Below are 19,548 nucleotides of genomic sequence, written 5' to 3'. Positions count from 1 at the left end.
GGAGAAGGGCTCTCGGACCTGGTCTCCACAGCTATAGCTGGTAATTCTGATCTTTTGCCTTATATTCCCGCACAGCCTAAGAAAGCACGACATTATCAAATGCAGTCCTTTCGATCACAAAGCAAGAAAGTTCGAGGTGCGTCCTTTCTTGCCAGAGGCAGGGGCAGGGGAAAGAAGCTGCACAACACAGCTAGTTCCCAGGAACAGAAGTCCTCCCCGGCCTCTACAAAATCCACCGCAGGTTGCTGGGGCTCCACAGATGGAACTAGGCCTGGTGGGGGCACGTCTTCGAAATTTCAGCCACAAGTGGGTTCACTCCCAGGTGGATCCCTGGGCAATAAAAATTGTGTCTCAGGGATACAAGCTGGAAGTCGAAGAGATGCCCCCTCACGATACCTCAAATCGGCCCGACCAGCTTCCCCCCACGAGAGGGAAATAGTGTTAACTGCAATTCACAAATTGTATCTTCAACAGGTGGTGGTCAAGGTTCCCCTCCTTCAACAGGGAAGGGGTTATTATTCGACCATGTTTGTAGTCCCGAAACCGGACGGTTCGGTCAGACCCATATTGAATTTAAAATCCCTGAACATATACCTGAAAAGGTTCAAGTTCAAGATGGAATCGCTGAGAGCGGTCATCGCAAGCCTGGAAGGGGGGGATTTTATGGTGTCTCTGGACATAAAGGATGCATACCTTCATGTCCCCATTTATCCACCTCATCAGGCGTATCTCAGATTTGTGGTACAGGATTGTCATTACCAATTTCAGACGTTGCCGTTTGGTCTCTCCACGGCACCGAGAATATTTACCAAGGTAATGGCGGAAATGATGGTACTCCTGAGGAAGCAAGGGGTCACAATTATCCCATTGTTACGGCAACACGGCTGGATTCTAAATATTCCAAAGTCGCAGTTGGTTCCTACGACTAGTCTGCCTTTCCTGGGCATGATTCTAGACACAGACCAGAAAAGGGTTTATCTCCCGATAAGAGAAAGCTCAGGAACTCATGACACTGGTTAGGATCCTATTAAAACCAAAACAGGTGTCAGTGCATCACTGCACTCGAGTCCTGGGAAAGATGGTGGCATCATAGAGGCCATTCCCTTCGGCAGGTTCCATGCGAGGACCTTTCAATGGGACTTACTGGACAAGTGGTCCGGATCACATCTTCAGATGCATCGGTTAATCACCCTATCCCCCAAGGCCAGGGTGTCTCTTCTGTGGTGGCTGCAGAGCGCTCACCTTCTAGAGGGCCACAGATTCGGCATTCAGGACTGGGTCCTGGTGACCACAGATGCAAGCCTCCGAGGGTGGGGAGCAGTCACACAGGGAAGAGATTTCCAAGGTCTGTGGTCAAGTCAAGAGACTTGCCTTCACTTTAACATCCTGGAACTAAGGGCCGTATACAATGCCCTGCGTCAAGCGGAGAACTTGCTTCGCGACCAACTGGTTCTGATTCAGTCAGACAACATCACCGCAGTGGCTCATGTAAACCGACAAGGCGGCACAAGGAGCAGAGTGGCGATGGCGGAAGCCACCAGAATTCTTCGCTGGGCGGAGAATCACGTAAGCGCACTGTCAGCAGTGTTCATCCCAGGAGTGGACAACTGGGAAGCAGACTTCCTCAGCAGACACGACCTCCACCCGGGAGAGTGGGGACTTCATCAGGAAGTCTTCGCACAGATTACAAGTCGGTGGGGACTGCCACAGGTGGACATGATGGCATCCCGCTTCAACAAAAAGCTACAGAGGTATTGCGCCAGGTCAAGAGACCCTCAGGCGATAGCTGTAGACGCCCTGGTGACACCGTGGGTGTTCCAGTCGGTCTATGTATTCCCTCCTCTTCCTCTCATACCCAAGGTGCTGAGGATAATAAGAAAAAGAGGAGTGAGAACAATACTCATTGTTCCAGATTGGCCACGAAGGATTTGGTATCCAGATCTGCAAGAAATGCTCACAGAGGACCCGTGGCCTCTTCCTCTAAGACGGGACTTGTTGCAACAGGGGCCCTGTCTGCTCCAAGACTTGCCGCGGCTGCGGTTGACGGCATGGCGGATCCTAGCAGAGAAAGGCATTCCGGATGAGGTCATCCCTACGCTGATAAAGGCTAGGAAGGACGTAACAGCTCAACATTATCACCGTATATGGTGAAAATATGTTTCTTGGTGTGAGGCCAGGAATGCCCCTGCGGAGGAATTCTAGCTGGACCGTTCCTTCACTTCCTACAGTCAGGAGTGAATTTGGGCCTAAAATTGGGTTCCATTAAGGTCCAGATTTCGGCCCTATCCATTTTCTTTCAAAAGGAGTTGACTTCTCTACCTGAAGCTCAGACGTTTGTAAAGGGAGTGCTGCATATTCAGCCCCTTTTGTGCCTCCAGTGGCACCTTGGGATCTTAACGTGGTGTTGAGTTTCCTGAAATCCCATTGGTTTGGACCACTCCAAATGGTGGAGTTGAAATATCTCACATGGAAGGTGGTCATGCTATTAGCCTTGGCTTCGGCTAGGCGTGTGTCAGAGTTGGCGGCTTTGTCACATAAAAGCCCCTATCTGGTTTTCCATGCGGATAGAGCAGAATTGCGGACCCGTCCATAATTTCTGCCGAAAGTGGTTTCATCCTTTCATATAAACCAACCTATTGTGGTGCCTGTGGCTACTACTGAATTGGAGGATTCCGAGTTGCTTGATGTGGTCAGGGCTTTGAAGGTTTATGTAGCCAGAACGGCTAGGGTCAGGAAAACAGAGTCTTTGTTTCTCCTGTATGCTTCCAACAAGCTTGGTGCTCCTGCTTCAAAGCAAACTATTGCTCGCTGGATCTGTTACACGATTCGGCAGGCTCATTCTGCGGCTGGATTGCCGCTGCCAAAATCAGTTAAGGCCCATTCCACTAGGAAGGTGGGCTCTTCTTGGGCGGATGCCCGAGGGGTCTCGGCATTACAGCTTTGCCGAGCGGCTACTTGGTCAGGTTCAAACACTTTTGCAAAGTTCTACAAGTTTGAGACCCTGGCTGAGGAGGACCTTGTGTTTGCTCAATCGGTGCTGCAGAGTCATCCGCACTCTCCCGCCCGTTTGGGAGCTTTGGTATAATCCCCATGGTCCTTACGGAGTCCCCAGCATCCACTAGGACGTTAGAGAAAATAAGATTTTACTTACCGGTAAATCTATTTCTCGTAGTCCGTAGTGGATGCTTGGCGCCCGTCCCAAGTGCGGACTTCTTCTGCAATGCTTGTATATAGTTATTGCTTCAATAAGGGTTATGTTATGGTTGCATCAGGGTTGGACCTGATGCTCTGTTGTTGTCATACTGTTGACTGGTTGTTATAAACTCATGTTATACGGTGTGATTGGTGTGGCTGGTATGAATCTTGCCCTGGATTACCAAAATCCTTTCCTTGTACTGTCAGCTCTTCTAGGCACAGTTTCTATAACTGAGGTCTGGAGGAGGGGCATAGAGGGAGGAGCCAGAGCACACCAGAACCTAAATTCTTTCTTAAAGTACCCATGTCTCCTGCGGAGCCCGTCTATCCCCATGGTCCTTACGGAGTCCCCAGCATCCACTACGGACTACGAGAAATAGATTTACCGGTAAGTAAAATCTTAATTTCAGTACGCATTTAATCTTTGCTGAATTATGTTGGTTGTAACATTTATCAACCAACAATTACGGAAAAATATTTGGTATAGGCGCTGGGCTTTAATGGTGATATTGCAACTTAATAGACTATATAGAAAAATTAGGTAAAAAATGATCCAGGCTGTCACTTTCCTAATAACTGAAACAAAATACATACTATATTGCAGCACTGTGAGATCAACATACAGTACATCTATGGATGCATAACATTAAATATTGGGGGCACATTTGACTGACTATGTGTGTGTGTGTGTGTGTGTGTGTGTGTGTGCGCGCGCGTGTGTGAAAAATTTCCAAAAAGAGCACCAATGTATTTCAATGTTTTCATTCAAAGATGATGGTTTATCATGAAAAAATATTTTGTACCTACAGTCCCCCATAACAGTTTTGATTGGCAAATAGATTTACACCGTTTGAACAGAAAACTCTGGTTGAAGGAATTTTTTCATGATAAACCATCATCTTTGTCCACGCATCCTACCACTAAATTCATTCAGACATGTTTGCAATCTTGTTTTGATCCTCCATCGACTTCTTGATGATTCCATGACACGTTACACAGCTGTTCCATCCAAAAGACACTTTAATCTATCAAGGGCACAATGGAATGCACTAAAACCTCTGAAAGAAGACAGAAGTATTACAATTAGACCGGCAGATAAAGGCAGCGGTATTGTCGTACTGAATTTGGAAGACTATCGACGGGAGATATTACGCCAATTAGCAGATCGATCAGTATACAAGAAACTGACATTTGATCCCACAGCAAAATATCAGAAAGAATTGGATCGTATCCTGCAAGAATCATTTAAATGTCATCTTATTGATCAACATCTACTGTCTGCACTTACTCAGTCAGAACCTATCACTCCGATACTTTACACCCTGGCCAAGATTCACAAGCGTCTAATAGATCCCCCAGGATGCCCCATCATTTCGGCGCGTGGAAGCCTATACCAGCCGATCTCCCAGTTTCTTGATATGCTTCTGCAACCATACATTGTTAAGCGTCCCACCTATTTGAAGGACACTACAAATTTTTTGAATCAAATAATATTAATTCTAATATTAATATATTTCTATCGTTCCTGATGATATGATTATGTGTGTGATGGACGTCGAAAGCCTTTACACATCTATCCCTCACTCTGATGGGTTAACTGCTATGGAAGAGTTCCTCAGAGAACATACAGATGATTTCAGCTTCGCTGTCGGACTATTTTTACAATTGCTTGACCTAATACTTACCAGGAATGATTTTTCTTTTGATGGCAATATTTATTTACAACAGTCTGGGTGTGCGATGGGGTCGGCTGTGGCACCTTCTTATGCGAACGTTTTCATGTTCAAACAAGAAGAATTAATGTTTTTTTTCTGGTCCGATTCAACATCACATTAAGCTATTCTGCCATTATATCGACGATCTGTTTATGTTGTGGGTAGGTAGACCTGATACCTTCATTACATTGATGCAAGAGATTAATTCACTCAACAATCCTATTAAATTTACCTATAAATGGAGCCGCGATATCATCTCTTTTTGGATGTTAAAATACAAGTGATCAACGGACAGACCTCTACATCGGTTTATAATAAAGAAACGTATCGAAATACTTACTATTGGCTAGCAGCCACCACCCTCCCCCGCTCAAAAATGGACTTGCCTACAATGCTGCGTGTGGCTTGAATCTGTAGTAATAGGAGTGATTTATCTTTGCAATTGGACACTGTAGTCAACAAGTTTCGTGATAGGTGCTATGGTTTAAAGAGACTCTTGCACACCAAAGCACGAGTAATGGCATTTGACAGGAATGAGCTTCTTCATCCCTCTACTGATAAATCCAAACTTGGGGTTCTCCCATGGACTACTACATTTGACGTTGCTAGTGCACTTATTCCGCAGGCAAGTAAAGCTCTCTGGCCCATCATATCTTCTGACAAAACACTGCCCTGTTTTAATGATGTACGGCCTATGGCCTGTTACAGGAGAGGCCGTAATTTACGGGACCATTTGGTCCATACGGACATTGTTGACATGAAACTGATTTATAAAAAACCTGGCTGCTTCAAATGTCCTAAATGCGAGACTTGTAACTTTCTTCTCACTGGCTCAGTATTCCACCATCCACATAATGACTGGTCCTTTAAGATATCCCATGGACTTTCGTGTCACTCACGGTTTGTAATATACATTATCATTTGCCCATGCAAGTTATATTATGTGAAAATGACCAAGCGCAAATTTAAAGAGTGTATGGCATTACATCGCTCTGCTATTAAGGCAGCACTATGTGGTAAACCAATGGACCAGCTGGTTGCTGTACATTTCAGAGATCAGAAGCACCCAATATCTTCAGTTACTTACATGATCAGTGACCAGAGACCCCTGTCGTATAGAGGAGGTGACCGCACAAAGGCACTATTACACCTGAAAGCATCTTGGATCTTCAGGCTTAATATAGTTACTCTATATGGACTTGAGGACCGGATCGCATGGAATTCGCTGATATAAAATGTTTAATTTAATTTTCTTTACATTTGTCAGACGGGACTTTAGGTCTTCATATATATTAGCCTCTATATCCTTTTGCATTATTAATTCCTCTGTGGTGCTAGTTCTGTGACATTTATATTTTTATATATAGTACATTCAGCATTTAATGTTCTGACTTGCATTAGTACATCCTGGTACTGTTGCTGTTTTGTATGCCCTTGCTAATTTTTAGTTTTTTAGCACCTTTATTGTTTTAGTTATTGATACACATATTCTTTCCTCTGTTCTCTGGCATGCGCCGGCAGCGGAGAGCAGCGTATGCGGTTGCTAAGCAACTGAACAATCACTGTGGTTATGACATCATCAGACAGCGACGCCGACGTGGTCACGCCATTTGCGCTCCCGGTCACGGCGCTGTCTGTTGGACCAGCGGATCATTCAGAGCACTTAGGGATATAAGGTAAGCCTGGTCTCTGTTTTCTTTATGTATGTTATTCCTGACAATGGGACTATGGGTCCTGAAACATTGAAATAAACTACCTGAACACGTAAAGCCTGCAATACAGTTCCATAGGTCTGGCACTCCGGTTAGTTATACTACCTGACCCGGTGCAATCACAGATAATGTCCATAGCTCCTCCATAGGTGCGGCACTCAGGGCACAACAAACATATTCACACAACTTGCTTGTCAATGTTTCAGTTTATACTTTATACAAAACTGTTTTGAAAACAGTTTTGTATAAACTGAAATATTGACAAGCAAGTTGTGTGAATTCGTTTGTTGTGCCCTGAGTGCCGCACCTATGGAGGAGCTATATAAAATATTAAATAAATTGCTGTTTGCTTGTGTAAACAAAATTACCAAGAACTTGCACGCAGCTAAGAGAGAGGCTGGACTATGCTATGAGACAGGCTTCTCAGAAAGACCAGAGACTTAACCAATCATAATGGACGTGCCCGAAGAGCTGACTATCGATGACAAATAAAAATTGGCACCTGTGACTTTAAGCAATGCTTTCTATTTGTTTCTTAGAATTTGGACTGACGTATGTGCCTCAAGCGAGTTTACAGAACCCTAGAATAATATAAATTTCTCTGACGTCCTAGTGGATGCTGGGAACTCCGTAAGGACCATGGGGAATAGACGGGCTCCGCAGGAGACTGGGCACTCTAAAAGAAAGATTAGGTACTATCTGGTGTGCACTGGCTCCTCCCACTATGACCCTCCTCCAGACCTCAGTTAGATTTCTGTGCCCGGCCGAGCTGGATGCACACTAGGGGCTCTCCTGAGCTCCTAGAAAGAAAGTTTATTTTAGGTTTTTTATTTTACAGTGAGACCTGCTGGCAACAGGCTCACTGCATCGAGGGACTAAGGGGAGAAGAAGTGAACCTACCTGCTTGCAGCTAGCTTGGGCTTCTTAGGCTACTGGACACCATTAGCTCCAGAGGGATCGACCGCATGGAACTGGCCTTGGTGTTCGTTCCCGGAGCCACGCCGCCGTCCCCCTTACAGAGCCAGAAGCAAGAAGAGGTCCGGAGAATCGGCGGCAGAAGACATCAGTCTTCACCAAGGTAGCGCACAGCACTGCAGCTGTGCGCCATTGCTCCTCATGCACACTTCACACTCCGGTCACTGAGGGTGCAGGGCGCTGGGGGGGGCGCCCTGAGCAACAATAAAAACACCTTGGCTGGCAAATATATCACAATATATAGCCCCAGAGGCTATATATGTGATAAATACCCCTGCCAGAATCCATAAAAAAGCGGGAGAAAAGTCTGCGAAAAAGGGGCGAAGCAATCTCCCTCAGCACACTGGCGCCATTTTCTCTTCACAGTGCAGCTGGAAGACAGCTCCCCAGGCTCACCCCTGTAGTTTGCAGGCTCAAAGGGTTAAAAAGAGAGGGGGGGCACTAAATTTAGGCGCAATATTGTATATACAAGCAGCTATTGGGAAAAATTCACTCAATATAGTGTTAATCCCTAAATTATATAGCGCTCTGGTGTGTGCTGGCATACTCTCTCTCTGTCTCCCCAAAGGGCTGTGTGGGGTCCTGTCCTCAGTCAGAGCATTCCCTGTGTGTGTGCGGTGTGTCGGTACGGCTGTGTCGACACGTTTGATGAGGAGGCTTATGTGATGGCAGAGCAGATGCCGATAAATGTGATGTCGCCCCCTGTGGGGCCGACACCAGAGTGGATGGATAGGTGGAAGGTATAAACCGACAGTGTCAACTCCTTACATAAAAGGCTGGATGACGTAACAGCTATGGGACAGCCGGCTTCTCAGCCCGCGCCTGCCCAGGCGTCTCAAAGGCCATCAGGGGCTCAAAAACGCCCGCTCCCTCAGATGGCAGACACAGATGTCGACACGGAGTCTGACTCCAGTGTCAACGGGGTTGAGACATATACACAATCCACTAGGAACATCCGTTACATGATCCCGGCAATAAAAAAATGTGTTACACATTTCTGACATTAACCCAAGTACCACTAAAAAAGGGTTTTATGTTTGGGGAGAAAAAGCAGGCAGTGTTTTGTTCCCCCATCAAATGAGTGAATGAAGTGTGAAAAAGCGTGGGTTCCCCCGATAAGAAACTGGTAATTTCTAAAAAGTTACTGATGGCGTACCCTTTCCCGCCAGAGGATAAGTTACGCTGGGAGATATCCCCTAGGGTGGATAAGGCGCTCACACGTTTGTCAAAAAAGGTGGCACTGCCGTCTTAGGATACGGCCACTTTGAAGGTACCTGCTGATAAAAAGCAGGAGGCTATCCTGAAGTCTGTATTTACACACTCAGGTACTAGACTGAGACCTGCAGATAGTGCTGCTGCAGCGTGGTCTGTAACCCTGTCAAACAGGGATACTATTTTGCGAACATAAGACGTCGTCTTATATATGAGGGATGCACAGAGGGATATTTTGCCGGCTGGCATCCAGAATTAATGCAATGTCCATTCTGTCAGGAGGGTATTAGAGACTCGACACTGGACAGGTGACTTTAAAAGGCACATAGAGCCTTATAAGGGTGAGGAATTGTTTGGGGATGGTCTCTGGGACCTCGTATCCACAGCAACAGCTGGGAAGAAAATTTTTTACCTCAGGTTTCCTCACAGCCTAAGAAAGCACTGTATTATCAGGTACAGTCCTTTCGGCTTCAGAAAAGCAAGCGGGACAAAGGCGCTTCCTTTCTGCACAGAGACGAGGGAAGAGGGAAAAAGCTGCACCAGTCAGCCAGTTCCCAGAATCAAAATTCTTCCCCCGCTTCCTCTGAGTCCACCGCATGACGCGGGGGCTCCACAGGCGTAGCCAGGTACGGTGGGGGGCCGCCTCAAAAATTTCAGCGATCAGTGGGCTCGCTCACAGGTGGATCCCTGGATCCTTCAAGTAGTATCTCAGGGGCACAAGCTGGAATTTGAGGCGCCTCCCCCCCGCCGTTTCCTCAAATCTGCCTTGCCGACAACTCCCTCAGGCAGGAAGGCTGTGCTAGAGGCAATTCACAAGCTGTATTCCCAGCAGGTGATAGTCAAGGTGCCCCTACTTCAACAAGGACGGGGTTACTATTCCACACTGTTTGTGGTACCGAAACCGGACGGTTCGGTGAGACCCATTTTAAATTTGAAATCCTTGAACACATACATAAAAAAATTCAAGTTCAAGATGGAATCGCTCAGGGCGGTTATTGGAAGTCTGGAGGAGGGGGATTACATGGTATCCCTGGACATCAAGGATGCTTACCTACATGTCCCCATTTACCATCCTCGCCGGGAGTACCTCAGATTTGTGGTACAGGATTGCCATTACCAATTCCAAACACTGCCGTTTGGACTGTCCACGGCACCGAGGGTCTTTACCAAGGTAATGGCAGAAATGATGATACTCCTTCGAAAAAAGGGAGTTTTAATTATCCCGTACTTGGACGATCTCCTTATAAAGGCGAGGTCCAAGGAGCAGTTGTTGGTCGGAGTAGCACTATCTCGGGAAGTGCTACAACAGCACGGATGGATTATATACATTCCAAAGTCACAGCTGGTTCCTACCACACGCCTACTGTTCCTGGGGATGGTTCTGGACACAGAACAGAAAAAAAGTGTTTCTCCCGCAGGAGAAAGCCAAGGAGCTGTCATCTCTAGTCAGAGACCTCCTGAAACCAAAACAGGTATCGGTGCATCACTGCACATGAGTCCTGGGAAAAATGGTAGCTTCTTACGAAGCAAAATTCCATTCGGCAGGTTCCATGCAAGAACCTTTCAGTGGGACCTCTTGGACAAGTGGTCGGGATCGCATCTTCAGATGCATCGGCTGATAACCCTGTCTCCAAGGACCAGTGGTGGCTGCAGAGTGCTCATCTTCAAGAGGGCCGCAGATTCGGCATACAGGACTGGGTCCTGGTAACCACGGATGCCAGCCTTCGAGGCTGGGGGGCAGTCACACAGGGAAGAAATTTCCAAGGACTTTGGTCAAGTCAGGAGTCGTCCCTACACATAAATATTCTGGAACTGAGGGCCATTTACAATGCCCTAAGTCTGGCAAGGCCTCTGCTTCAAAACCAGCCGGTACTGATCCAATCAGACAACATCACGGTAGTCACCCATGTAAACCGACAGGGCGGCACAAGAAGCAGGATGGCGATGGCAGAAGCCACAAGGATTCTCCGATGGGCGGAAAATCACGTCTTAGCACTGTCAGCAGTGTTCATTCCGGGAGTGGACAACTGGGAAGCAGACTTCCTCAGCAGACACGACCTACACCCGGGAGAGTGGGGACTTCATCCAGAAGTCTTCCAACTGTTGGTAAACCGTTGGGAAAGGCCACAGGTGGACATGATGGCGTCCCGCCTAAACAAAAAACTAGATATTGCGCCAGGTCAAGGGACCCTCAGGCAATAGCTGTGGACGCTCTAGTGACACCGTGGGTGTACCAGTCGGTTTATGTATTCCCTCCGCTGCCTCTCATACCAAAGGTACTGAGAATAATAAGAAAACGAGGAGTAAGAACGATACTCGTGGTTCCGGATGGGCCAAGAAGAGCTTGGTACCCAGAACTTCAAGAAATGATATCAGAGGACCCATAGCCTCTAGCGCTCAGACAGGATCTGCTACAGCAGGGGCCCTGTCTGTTCCAAGACTTACCGCGGCTGCGTTTGACGGCATGGCGGTTGAATTCCGGATCCTAAAGGAAAAGGGCATTCCTACGCTGATAAAAGCCAGGAAAGAAGTAACCGCAAACCATTATCACCGTATTTGGCGAAAATATGTTGCGTGGTGTGAGGCCAGGAAGGCCCCAACAGAGGAATTTCAGCTGGGTCGTTTTCTGCACTTCCTACAGTCAGGAGTGACTATGGGCCTAAACTTGGGTTCCATTAAGGTCCAGATTTCGGCTCTGTCGATTTTCTTCCAGAAAGAACTGGCTTCACTGCCTGGAGTTCAGACATTTGTAAAGGGAGTGCTACATATTCAGCCCCCTTTTGTGCCTCCTGTGGCACCTTGGGATCTCAACGTGGTGTTGAGTTTCTTAAAATCACATTTGTTTGAGCCACTTAAAACTGTGGATTTGAAATATCTCACGTGGAAAGTGGTCATGTTATTGGCCTTGGCTTCGGCCAGGCGTGTGTCAGAATTGGCGGCTTTGTCATGTAAAAGCCTTTATCTGATTTTCCATATGGATAGGGCAGAATTGAGGACTCGTCCCCAGTTTCTCCCTAAGGTGGTATCAGCTTTTCACTTGAACCAACCTATTGTAGTGCCTGCGGCTACTAGAGACTTGGAAGATTCCAAGTTACTGGACGTAGTCAGGGCCTTAAAAATGTATATTTCCAGGACGGCTGGAGTCAGTAAAACTGACTCGCTTTTTATCCTGTAGGCACCCAACAAAATAGGTGCTCCTGCTTCTAAGCAGACTATTGCTCGCTGAATTTGTAGCACAATTCAGCTGGAGCATTCTGCGGCTGGATTGCCGTATCCTAAATCAGTAAAAGCCCATTCCACGAGGAAAGTGGGCTCATCTTGGGCGGCTGCCCGAGGGGTCTCGGCTTTACAACTTTGCCGAGCTGCAACTTGGTCAGGGGAAAACACGTTTGCTAAATTCTACAAATTTGATACCCTGGCTGAGGAGGACCTTGAGTTCTCTCATTCGGTGCTGCAGAGTCATCCGCACTCTCCCGCCCGTTTGGGAGCTTTGGTATAATCCCCATGGTCCTTACGGAGTTCCCAGCATCCACTAGGACGTCAGAGAAAATAAGATTTTACTCACCAGTAAATCTATTTCTCGTAGTCCGTAGTGGATGCTTGGCGCCCATCCCAAGTGCGGATTGTCTGCAATACTTGTATGTAGTTATTGCCTAACTAAGGGTTATTGTTGAGCCATCTGTTGAGAGGCTCAGTTATATTTCATACTGTTAACTGGGTATAGTATCACGAGTTATACGGTGTGATTGGTGTGGCTGGTATGAGTCTTACCCGGGATTCAAAATCCTTCCTTATTGTGTCAGCTCTTCCGGGCACAGTATCCTAACTGAGGTCTGGAGGAGGGTTATAGTGGGTGGAGCCAGTGCACACCAGATAGTACCTAATCTTTCTTTTAGAGTGCCCAGTCTCCTGCGGAGCCCATCTATTCCCCATGGTCCTTACGGAGTTCCCAGCATCCACTACGGACTACGAGAAATAGATTTACCGGTGAGTAAAATCTTATTATTGAACCTGAACTCTTTTATGTGAAGTAACTTTGTGATGAGACCTACATGAGGTCGGTATCCATGATGCGTCAAGGGCTGCTGTAACTGCTGTGACTTTTTGCTGACCAAGCTTTCAAATTCGTCTCCTGATATTGGACATTCAATTATTCTGTCTTATTATTTGTCTGTCTGGTTATGCATTCAGACACCCCTACATTGATTGGGATGAAACCAATGTGAGGTGGTCCAGTTGGATCCTGGCCAGGTTTTAGGTGGTTAGGATCCCAGTCGGACCTCATGGCAGAATGCGCCAGGAAGAACTTTGACCGAGGGAGCCTGTTCAGGGCCTTCCTCTGGATGTATTTCGAGGAAAACTTACAGAGTGGTAACATTGGATCCCAGAAGACATACTAGGGGGTTGAGGACCCGGTTAGACCTCTCGTTGGTGTACACTGGGCAGAACTTTGACACAGGGAACCTGTTCTGGGACTTACACTGGATGGATTTGGATGAAAACGTTGATGAGCTGTAATAACTGATAGAAATAACCATAATTCAATGAACTAAAATAACAGACAGAAATGGAGGTGGGAAGACAAAAAATGTGTACCCCCAAACTTTGTTATAGCAACATTAATAACACAAGGACAACTTAAAACCATCTTGCAATGGAAAAGTTTTAATAAAATTGTGCAGAAAGAAAAGCTGGGATCAGGGCTACCTGCGACACCCCAAAAACAAAAATGACACTGGGCAACCACCTCATGGGTGTGTTGGAAGAGCTACTAATTGTTGACAGTTACATCCAACTCATTGATAATTTAATAACAGTAAAATTATAATCCGGGCACTCCAGCTAGTATGTATGTATGTATGTATGTATGTATGTATGTATGTATGTATGTAATATATATATATATCAAGAATTACTCTCCCACTGCGCTATTTCAAATAAAACACTAAAATTAATTAATTATATGGCTGCCTGTATCCTCTAAGTTCCCTGTTAGGAGGAACTAAATGTGTGAAAATATGAAACGAAATAGAGGAAATGGCGCCAAGGGAGTTATATCAACGCCCTACCTAAAAATGGACCCTTACAGTACTCTCCAGATAAATTACGTCAAATAACAAATACTAACATAAAAATTTATTAAAACATAAAAACCCGACACAAATGTTCATAAGTATACAGAGTTAATACATTTACATTTGTCGCACAATTTGAACAATCAGTTTGTAGTGATGAGGAAAAAGCTAGATATATCACTACGATTTCCTCCTTCTCCTTATTGTAGATTCGGAGGTAACATCAGATAATAGATAGATAAATAAGCCAACGCGTTTCGTCTTGTTCCAAGACTTCATCAGGGGTAAAATCTACAATTGTAGAATAATAAGTCAAAACAAATACATAGCAATAAGCATCTTACACTCACATATAACATGACATATTGGTATCAAAAGAACATGACATAGCAACATGAGGAGGAAAACAGAATAAATAACAAGAAAGAGGAAAAAAAGAGAACCAAAAAGCACATGTTGTGAAAAACATACCTCTTCATTTCAGAACATATTGTCAGCACATAAAAGGTCATTCAAAGATGTATGAACAACGTTACAATATTTTAATGGGACTTGATTGATACAGCGAGGACCATACCTAATTAAAAAAACATTTAATAACCTTTATTAATTAAAGAACACTTTTTGTTCAATTAGGCAGAGATTGGGATTAATCCGATGGAATGGCACATACCTCATATATCATCAGCTTGAGTCTGACATTCAGATATTCGAATATGGGGAAGATTCATATGTGTATAGAATCTAACTGGTTCACAAGCATAAGGAACCTAATAAATTGATTAATTGGGTATTAATTATAAGAACACCTATGAGTTCATAAATAGACCCCTACCTTATTTTGACACCCATAATTATAAAAATTCTGGTATCATTAATGTCTGATCACTAATGAACAGATCTCATGACTAACCCGTGTGGTTTCTATATATGATACAGAACAAAGCCACAGAATTGGCTATAACAAACCCCAATGTTACCACTATACAACGATCCTCTACTAAATTATCTGATTATAACCAGCCATTTATTCATATTTGGAAAACCCAGGACTAATTGTATTAACCATCAGTATAGTGAACCCACATGATATCTTTATTAGGGAAACCCATACTTTATGGACGGTATCACTGATCTATGATCGAATAATTCAAACAAATTACTCAAAGTGCTACCCACAGGGGGTGTAGTTCATTAGTGCCAATCATTAAAGAAATCTCTATAATATAGCACATACCTCATCGGTCAGCAGCTTGAACCTGACACTCAGAGACTCAGGAGTGAAGGCAATTCAAATGGGTATAATGTCTAACCAATTTAGAACACGTGGTAGACCTGGTAAATTAATTGGGTTGATATCAATTAGACCATCCATTAAAGTACCAGTATGGTACAAAGAGTTCCCACCCCATGGAGAAACAAATACTCCTTTCACTTAGTAAGGGGAAGATCTATTAACTATAAAAATTATATAAGTGAGTGTATAACTCATACAACTTAGTTTCATATTCATGAATAAATCTGTCATATTTATATAGTGAATATATATAATTAGTGCATATCATATACTCTTTAAAAAACTACATTTATAAATGATTAGTGGTTAACCAGTCAATTAAATACATATAGTTGGTACAAAATGTATACTAATAAATGGGACCACTTTCAAAGTTGATGTTTCAGCAGATAATATACTATTGTAAAAACAAAAACAAAACCTTACCCTCCAGTAGTGCAGTGCTGACAGCCAAGTCTCTGTATAAGGAGGCATTGGACCTGATAACTACCCTTTATAAAGGGAAAAGTGATTACATCACTTCCCTTGCAAAGTGATTGGTGCTCTATATATATGCTCCATTTACTATATTAGAATGGAGATTACTTAACCAAAAGTGCATAGATTTATAATTTTCAAATAATCAAACTAAGTGTATTAACGGTATTATTATGAGAATAACTCCTTAGGAGGAAATACCTAATTGATTAATATTACCCATAATGCTTTTCACTGTCTCTCTGGTTACTATTTAGGGAAACCAAACCTGGCTAAATGCCAGGAATGATGTTGGACACACCCCATCTCATTTAACTCAGTTTCATGTCCTAGATATTGGACTGATCCCCTGTGGGTAATTCCCCTTGATCGTATTGCATGACGCTGGAGCGAGACCGTTTGCGCTCCAGCGCCATGTCAATTGCGTTCCACAGACTCAAATCTACAGGCCAAAGAAATATACACACATCTGGTGTATATAAACATGGATATAGATAAGTGTGATGTTAAACCGGTATATGCTAATAATATTTTAAATATTTGATGAAAATGCCCCAAACTAAATTAATAAATAAAACATAATAATAAATAAAATAATAATAAATAAAAATAAATAAATAAATAAATAAAAATAAAAATTAAATATAAATAATAATAAAAAAATAAAATATAAATTAAAATTAAATTAAATTAAAATAAAAATAAAATTAAAAATAACAATAAAAATAAATATAAATATAAATAGAAATGAACATAAACCTAAAAATAAGAATATTGTTGAAAAAATTATAAATAATAAACAAAGAAAAATAATTTATATACAAATATGTCTGATCTTTATATAAATAAATTAAGTCCTTGTATGGTTAAACATGTACATGAGTGTATATATACTGGAAACGTGATGTATGTATGAAAAAAAATGAATGAGATGAAGAGTTATCAACTTGAAAATGGCCCCACTTGTACACGTCTATATGTCAAGTGGTAAAATTTAATAACCAATGATAAATACACCGGGGAAATCTTATGATTTTTAAAGATCATCTGACATTCAATTCCTCTACGTGCACATGATATATAATGAAACTACGTTACATTAGTATGAAAATTCAGTACATTTTTATGTTAGTATTTGTTATCTGACGTAATTTATCCGGAGAGTACTGTAAGGGTCCGTTTTTAGGTAGGGCGTTCATATAACTCCCTTGGCGCCATTTCCTCTATTTCGTTTCATATATATATATGAGCAACAGAATGGCCAGATACGATCGCATCTCAGTAGTGTCTGCTACTGAATAAGGGCCAGTGTGCGTAAACTGTTTATGAACTACATAACAATGTTGGATATTTTCTCAGTGACATAAACTCAGGAACATGCATTTGCATATTACTGGTTGATCTATGCTTTGAAAATTGAGAACATGTTCTTAAATGTCTACATTGACTACATCAACGTCTTTAGGGTCCAGCGTTGGTGTTATGATGACTTCCAGGGGATCCTGCGTGACTTCCGGCAGTGAGTATTACTAATCCTAACCATCCTCCTAATGCCTAACCCGAATCTCCCCTCCCAAAGCCTAACCCTTACTATCAATAGTTGTACAGTAGAGATTGTGGATGATGATATTTTGCGGTTGGTGACATGTTCAACATTTTCAATATTGTAACTGTCAACATTGTGCTGACATTATGAATGTCGACATTATTACTACATACCAGGTTTTTTTTACTTACATACTGTATATGCAGTGGCGCAAGTAGAAACAATTTCTTAGTGATACTGTGTGCGCGAGCCGTAGACGTGTGTTGAAAAATGGGCATGGCCACGTGTCACAAGGGGTATGGCCTATGAATATGGGGGATATCAACATGGCACGCCCCCATTTCTCGTCACTCTGAGAACATCGATTTACATTCCATATGCACCTTACCTTTATCATGGTTTCTCACAATGGGGAGCCTCTGAGGAAATGTATCCTCCCTGGTCAGAGAGAGTCTTTAGTCGGTATTCACTATTACATAGTAACATAGTAACATAGTTGATGAGGTTGAAAAAGACAAAAAGTCCGTCGAGTTCAACATGTTTTATAAAATTTTATGTAATTTAAATGCTGTATCCTTGGATATTTCTTTAAGTTAAGAGTCCACTATTACTACCTTCTCTGGCAGAGAAGTAGGAAATCATTCACGTGAGAAATCACATGGTTCAGAAGATGCATGTTTGTGTAGGAATATAACCAAAGTCATCGTCATACAACAGAGGTTCAATCAGATTTATGCCACCTGTTTCACCTTCTACCCCCTGCGTCTCTCAGCTACACCATTATCTTCCCCCCTGTGTCTCCCAGCCACACCATCATCTCCCCCCTGCATCTCTCAGCCACACCTTCTCCCCCCCGATACTCTCAGCCACACCTTCATCTCCCCCCAGCTTCTCTCACCCACACCATCATCTTACGCCTGCATCTCTCAGCCTACCCCCTTTAATTCTGTGTCTCTCATCCTGCCCCCATTCACTCTGTGTCTCACCCTGCCCCCTTTAATTCTGTGTCTCTCAGCCTGCCCCCATTCACTCTGTGTCTCTCACCCTGCCCCCTTTAATTCTGTGTCTCTCAGCTTGCCCACCATTCATTCTGTGTTTCTCAGCATTCCCTCCTTCACTCTGTGTCTCTCATCCTGCCCCCCATTCACTCCGTGTCTCTCAGCCTCCCCCCACCCATTCACTATGTCTCTCTGCCTGCCCCCCTTCACTCTGTCTCTCATTCCCCCTCCCATTCACTCTGTCTCTCAGCCCGCCCCGCCCATTCACTCTGTGTCTCTCAGCTTGCCCCCCCCCCCCTCACTCTTTGTTTTTCTGCCTTCCCCTCTGTGTCTATCATGAGCCTCCCCCGCTCTGTCCATCATCAGCCTCCCCGTCTGTGTCCATCATCAGCCTCCCCCTCTGTGTCCATCATCAGCCTCCCCCTTTGAGTCCATCATCAGTCTCACACTCTGTGCCTCCCAGCCTTTCCCTCTGTAACTTTCACCTTCTCAGTCTCCCCCTCTGTGTCTCTCTGTCTTCAGGGTCCTCCTCTTTGTCAGCCTACCTGTGTCTTTTAGCCTCCCCAACTTCTCTATGTCAGCTCCCCCTCTATGTCTCTCAGCCAGGCACCCATCATCCTCTCCAGCTCCCCAACTGACCTTGCTATGCTACTCCGTCTTCGTGGGTGGTTTAACACGGTTGGCTCCTCTTCAGTGTGCAGCAGCACAACGTCATGACGTACGCCGCTGTGTCTGCCAAAAAAACCTTTATTGTGCTGCAGGCTGTCAGAGCTCCACTCCGCTCCTCCCTCCACGTTCCCTCTTGCAGTTTGTCCCAGTTCCATGTCAGCAGAGCTGGCACTACCCACTCAGCAACGTCCACAAAGCAGGGAGGGGCCATGCTTTAGAGGCGCTCTCCCTGCTTTGCTACTATTTTGTCGTGTGACATGTTGCTGCCGGCTGCCGCTGCCTGCGCCTGTCCCTCTGTGTGACAGGCAGTGGCACCACTCCCCCTTCCCTGCCTCCTTACTGAATGTGCCCCCCACTTTCCTGCATATAGCTGCCTGTTGCTGCAGCCGTTGCCTGTCATATGGTATTACAGGCAGCCGCGCCGACACCATGAAGAGTGGCTCCTGCGGCCCGCCTCCTCCATCTGTGGCCCTCTGCCCTGCATCTATGCCTGCTGTCCTGACTGCTGCCTCTAGCTGCCTCAGCCGCTGCCTGTCACAGTGTATTATAGGCAGCGATGCCGGTATCATAAAGAGTGGCTCCCGCTTCTGCCGCCCTCATCTCTGGCTCTCTGACTGCTGCAGACAGACAGCAGCACCCCCCCCCCTCCCCCCTCTTCTTTGAAGACACAGCTGTCT

The 19,548-nt window shown here is 44.6% G+C and overlaps 1 long non-coding RNA gene across 1 annotated transcript; it reads right to left on the bottom strand.

Annotated features, from left to right (window-relative positions):
• Positions 1-13,930: 13,930 nt before the first annotated feature.
• LOC134911326 (uncharacterized) lies at positions 13,931-15,642 on the bottom strand. The gene is made up of 5 exons (XR_010176483.1): positions 15,608-15,642; positions 15,122-15,219; positions 14,558-14,654; positions 14,356-14,461; positions 13,931-14,175 (listed from the first exon to the last, which is right to left on the bottom strand). It is a non-coding gene; the product is annotated as an uncharacterized LOC134911326 (long non-coding RNA).
• Positions 15,643-19,548: the final 3,906 nt, after the last annotated feature.

Source organism: Pseudophryne corroboree, chromosome 4 (assembly GCF_028390025.1).
Source record: "Pseudophryne corroboree isolate aPseCor3 chromosome 4, aPseCor3.hap2, whole genome shotgun sequence".
Lineage (NCBI taxonomy): Eukaryota > Metazoa > Chordata > Amphibia > Anura > Myobatrachidae > Pseudophryne > Pseudophryne corroboree.
The sequence above is the reverse complement of the archived record's forward strand: the minus strand, read 5'-3'. Positions and strand labels throughout refer to the sequence as shown.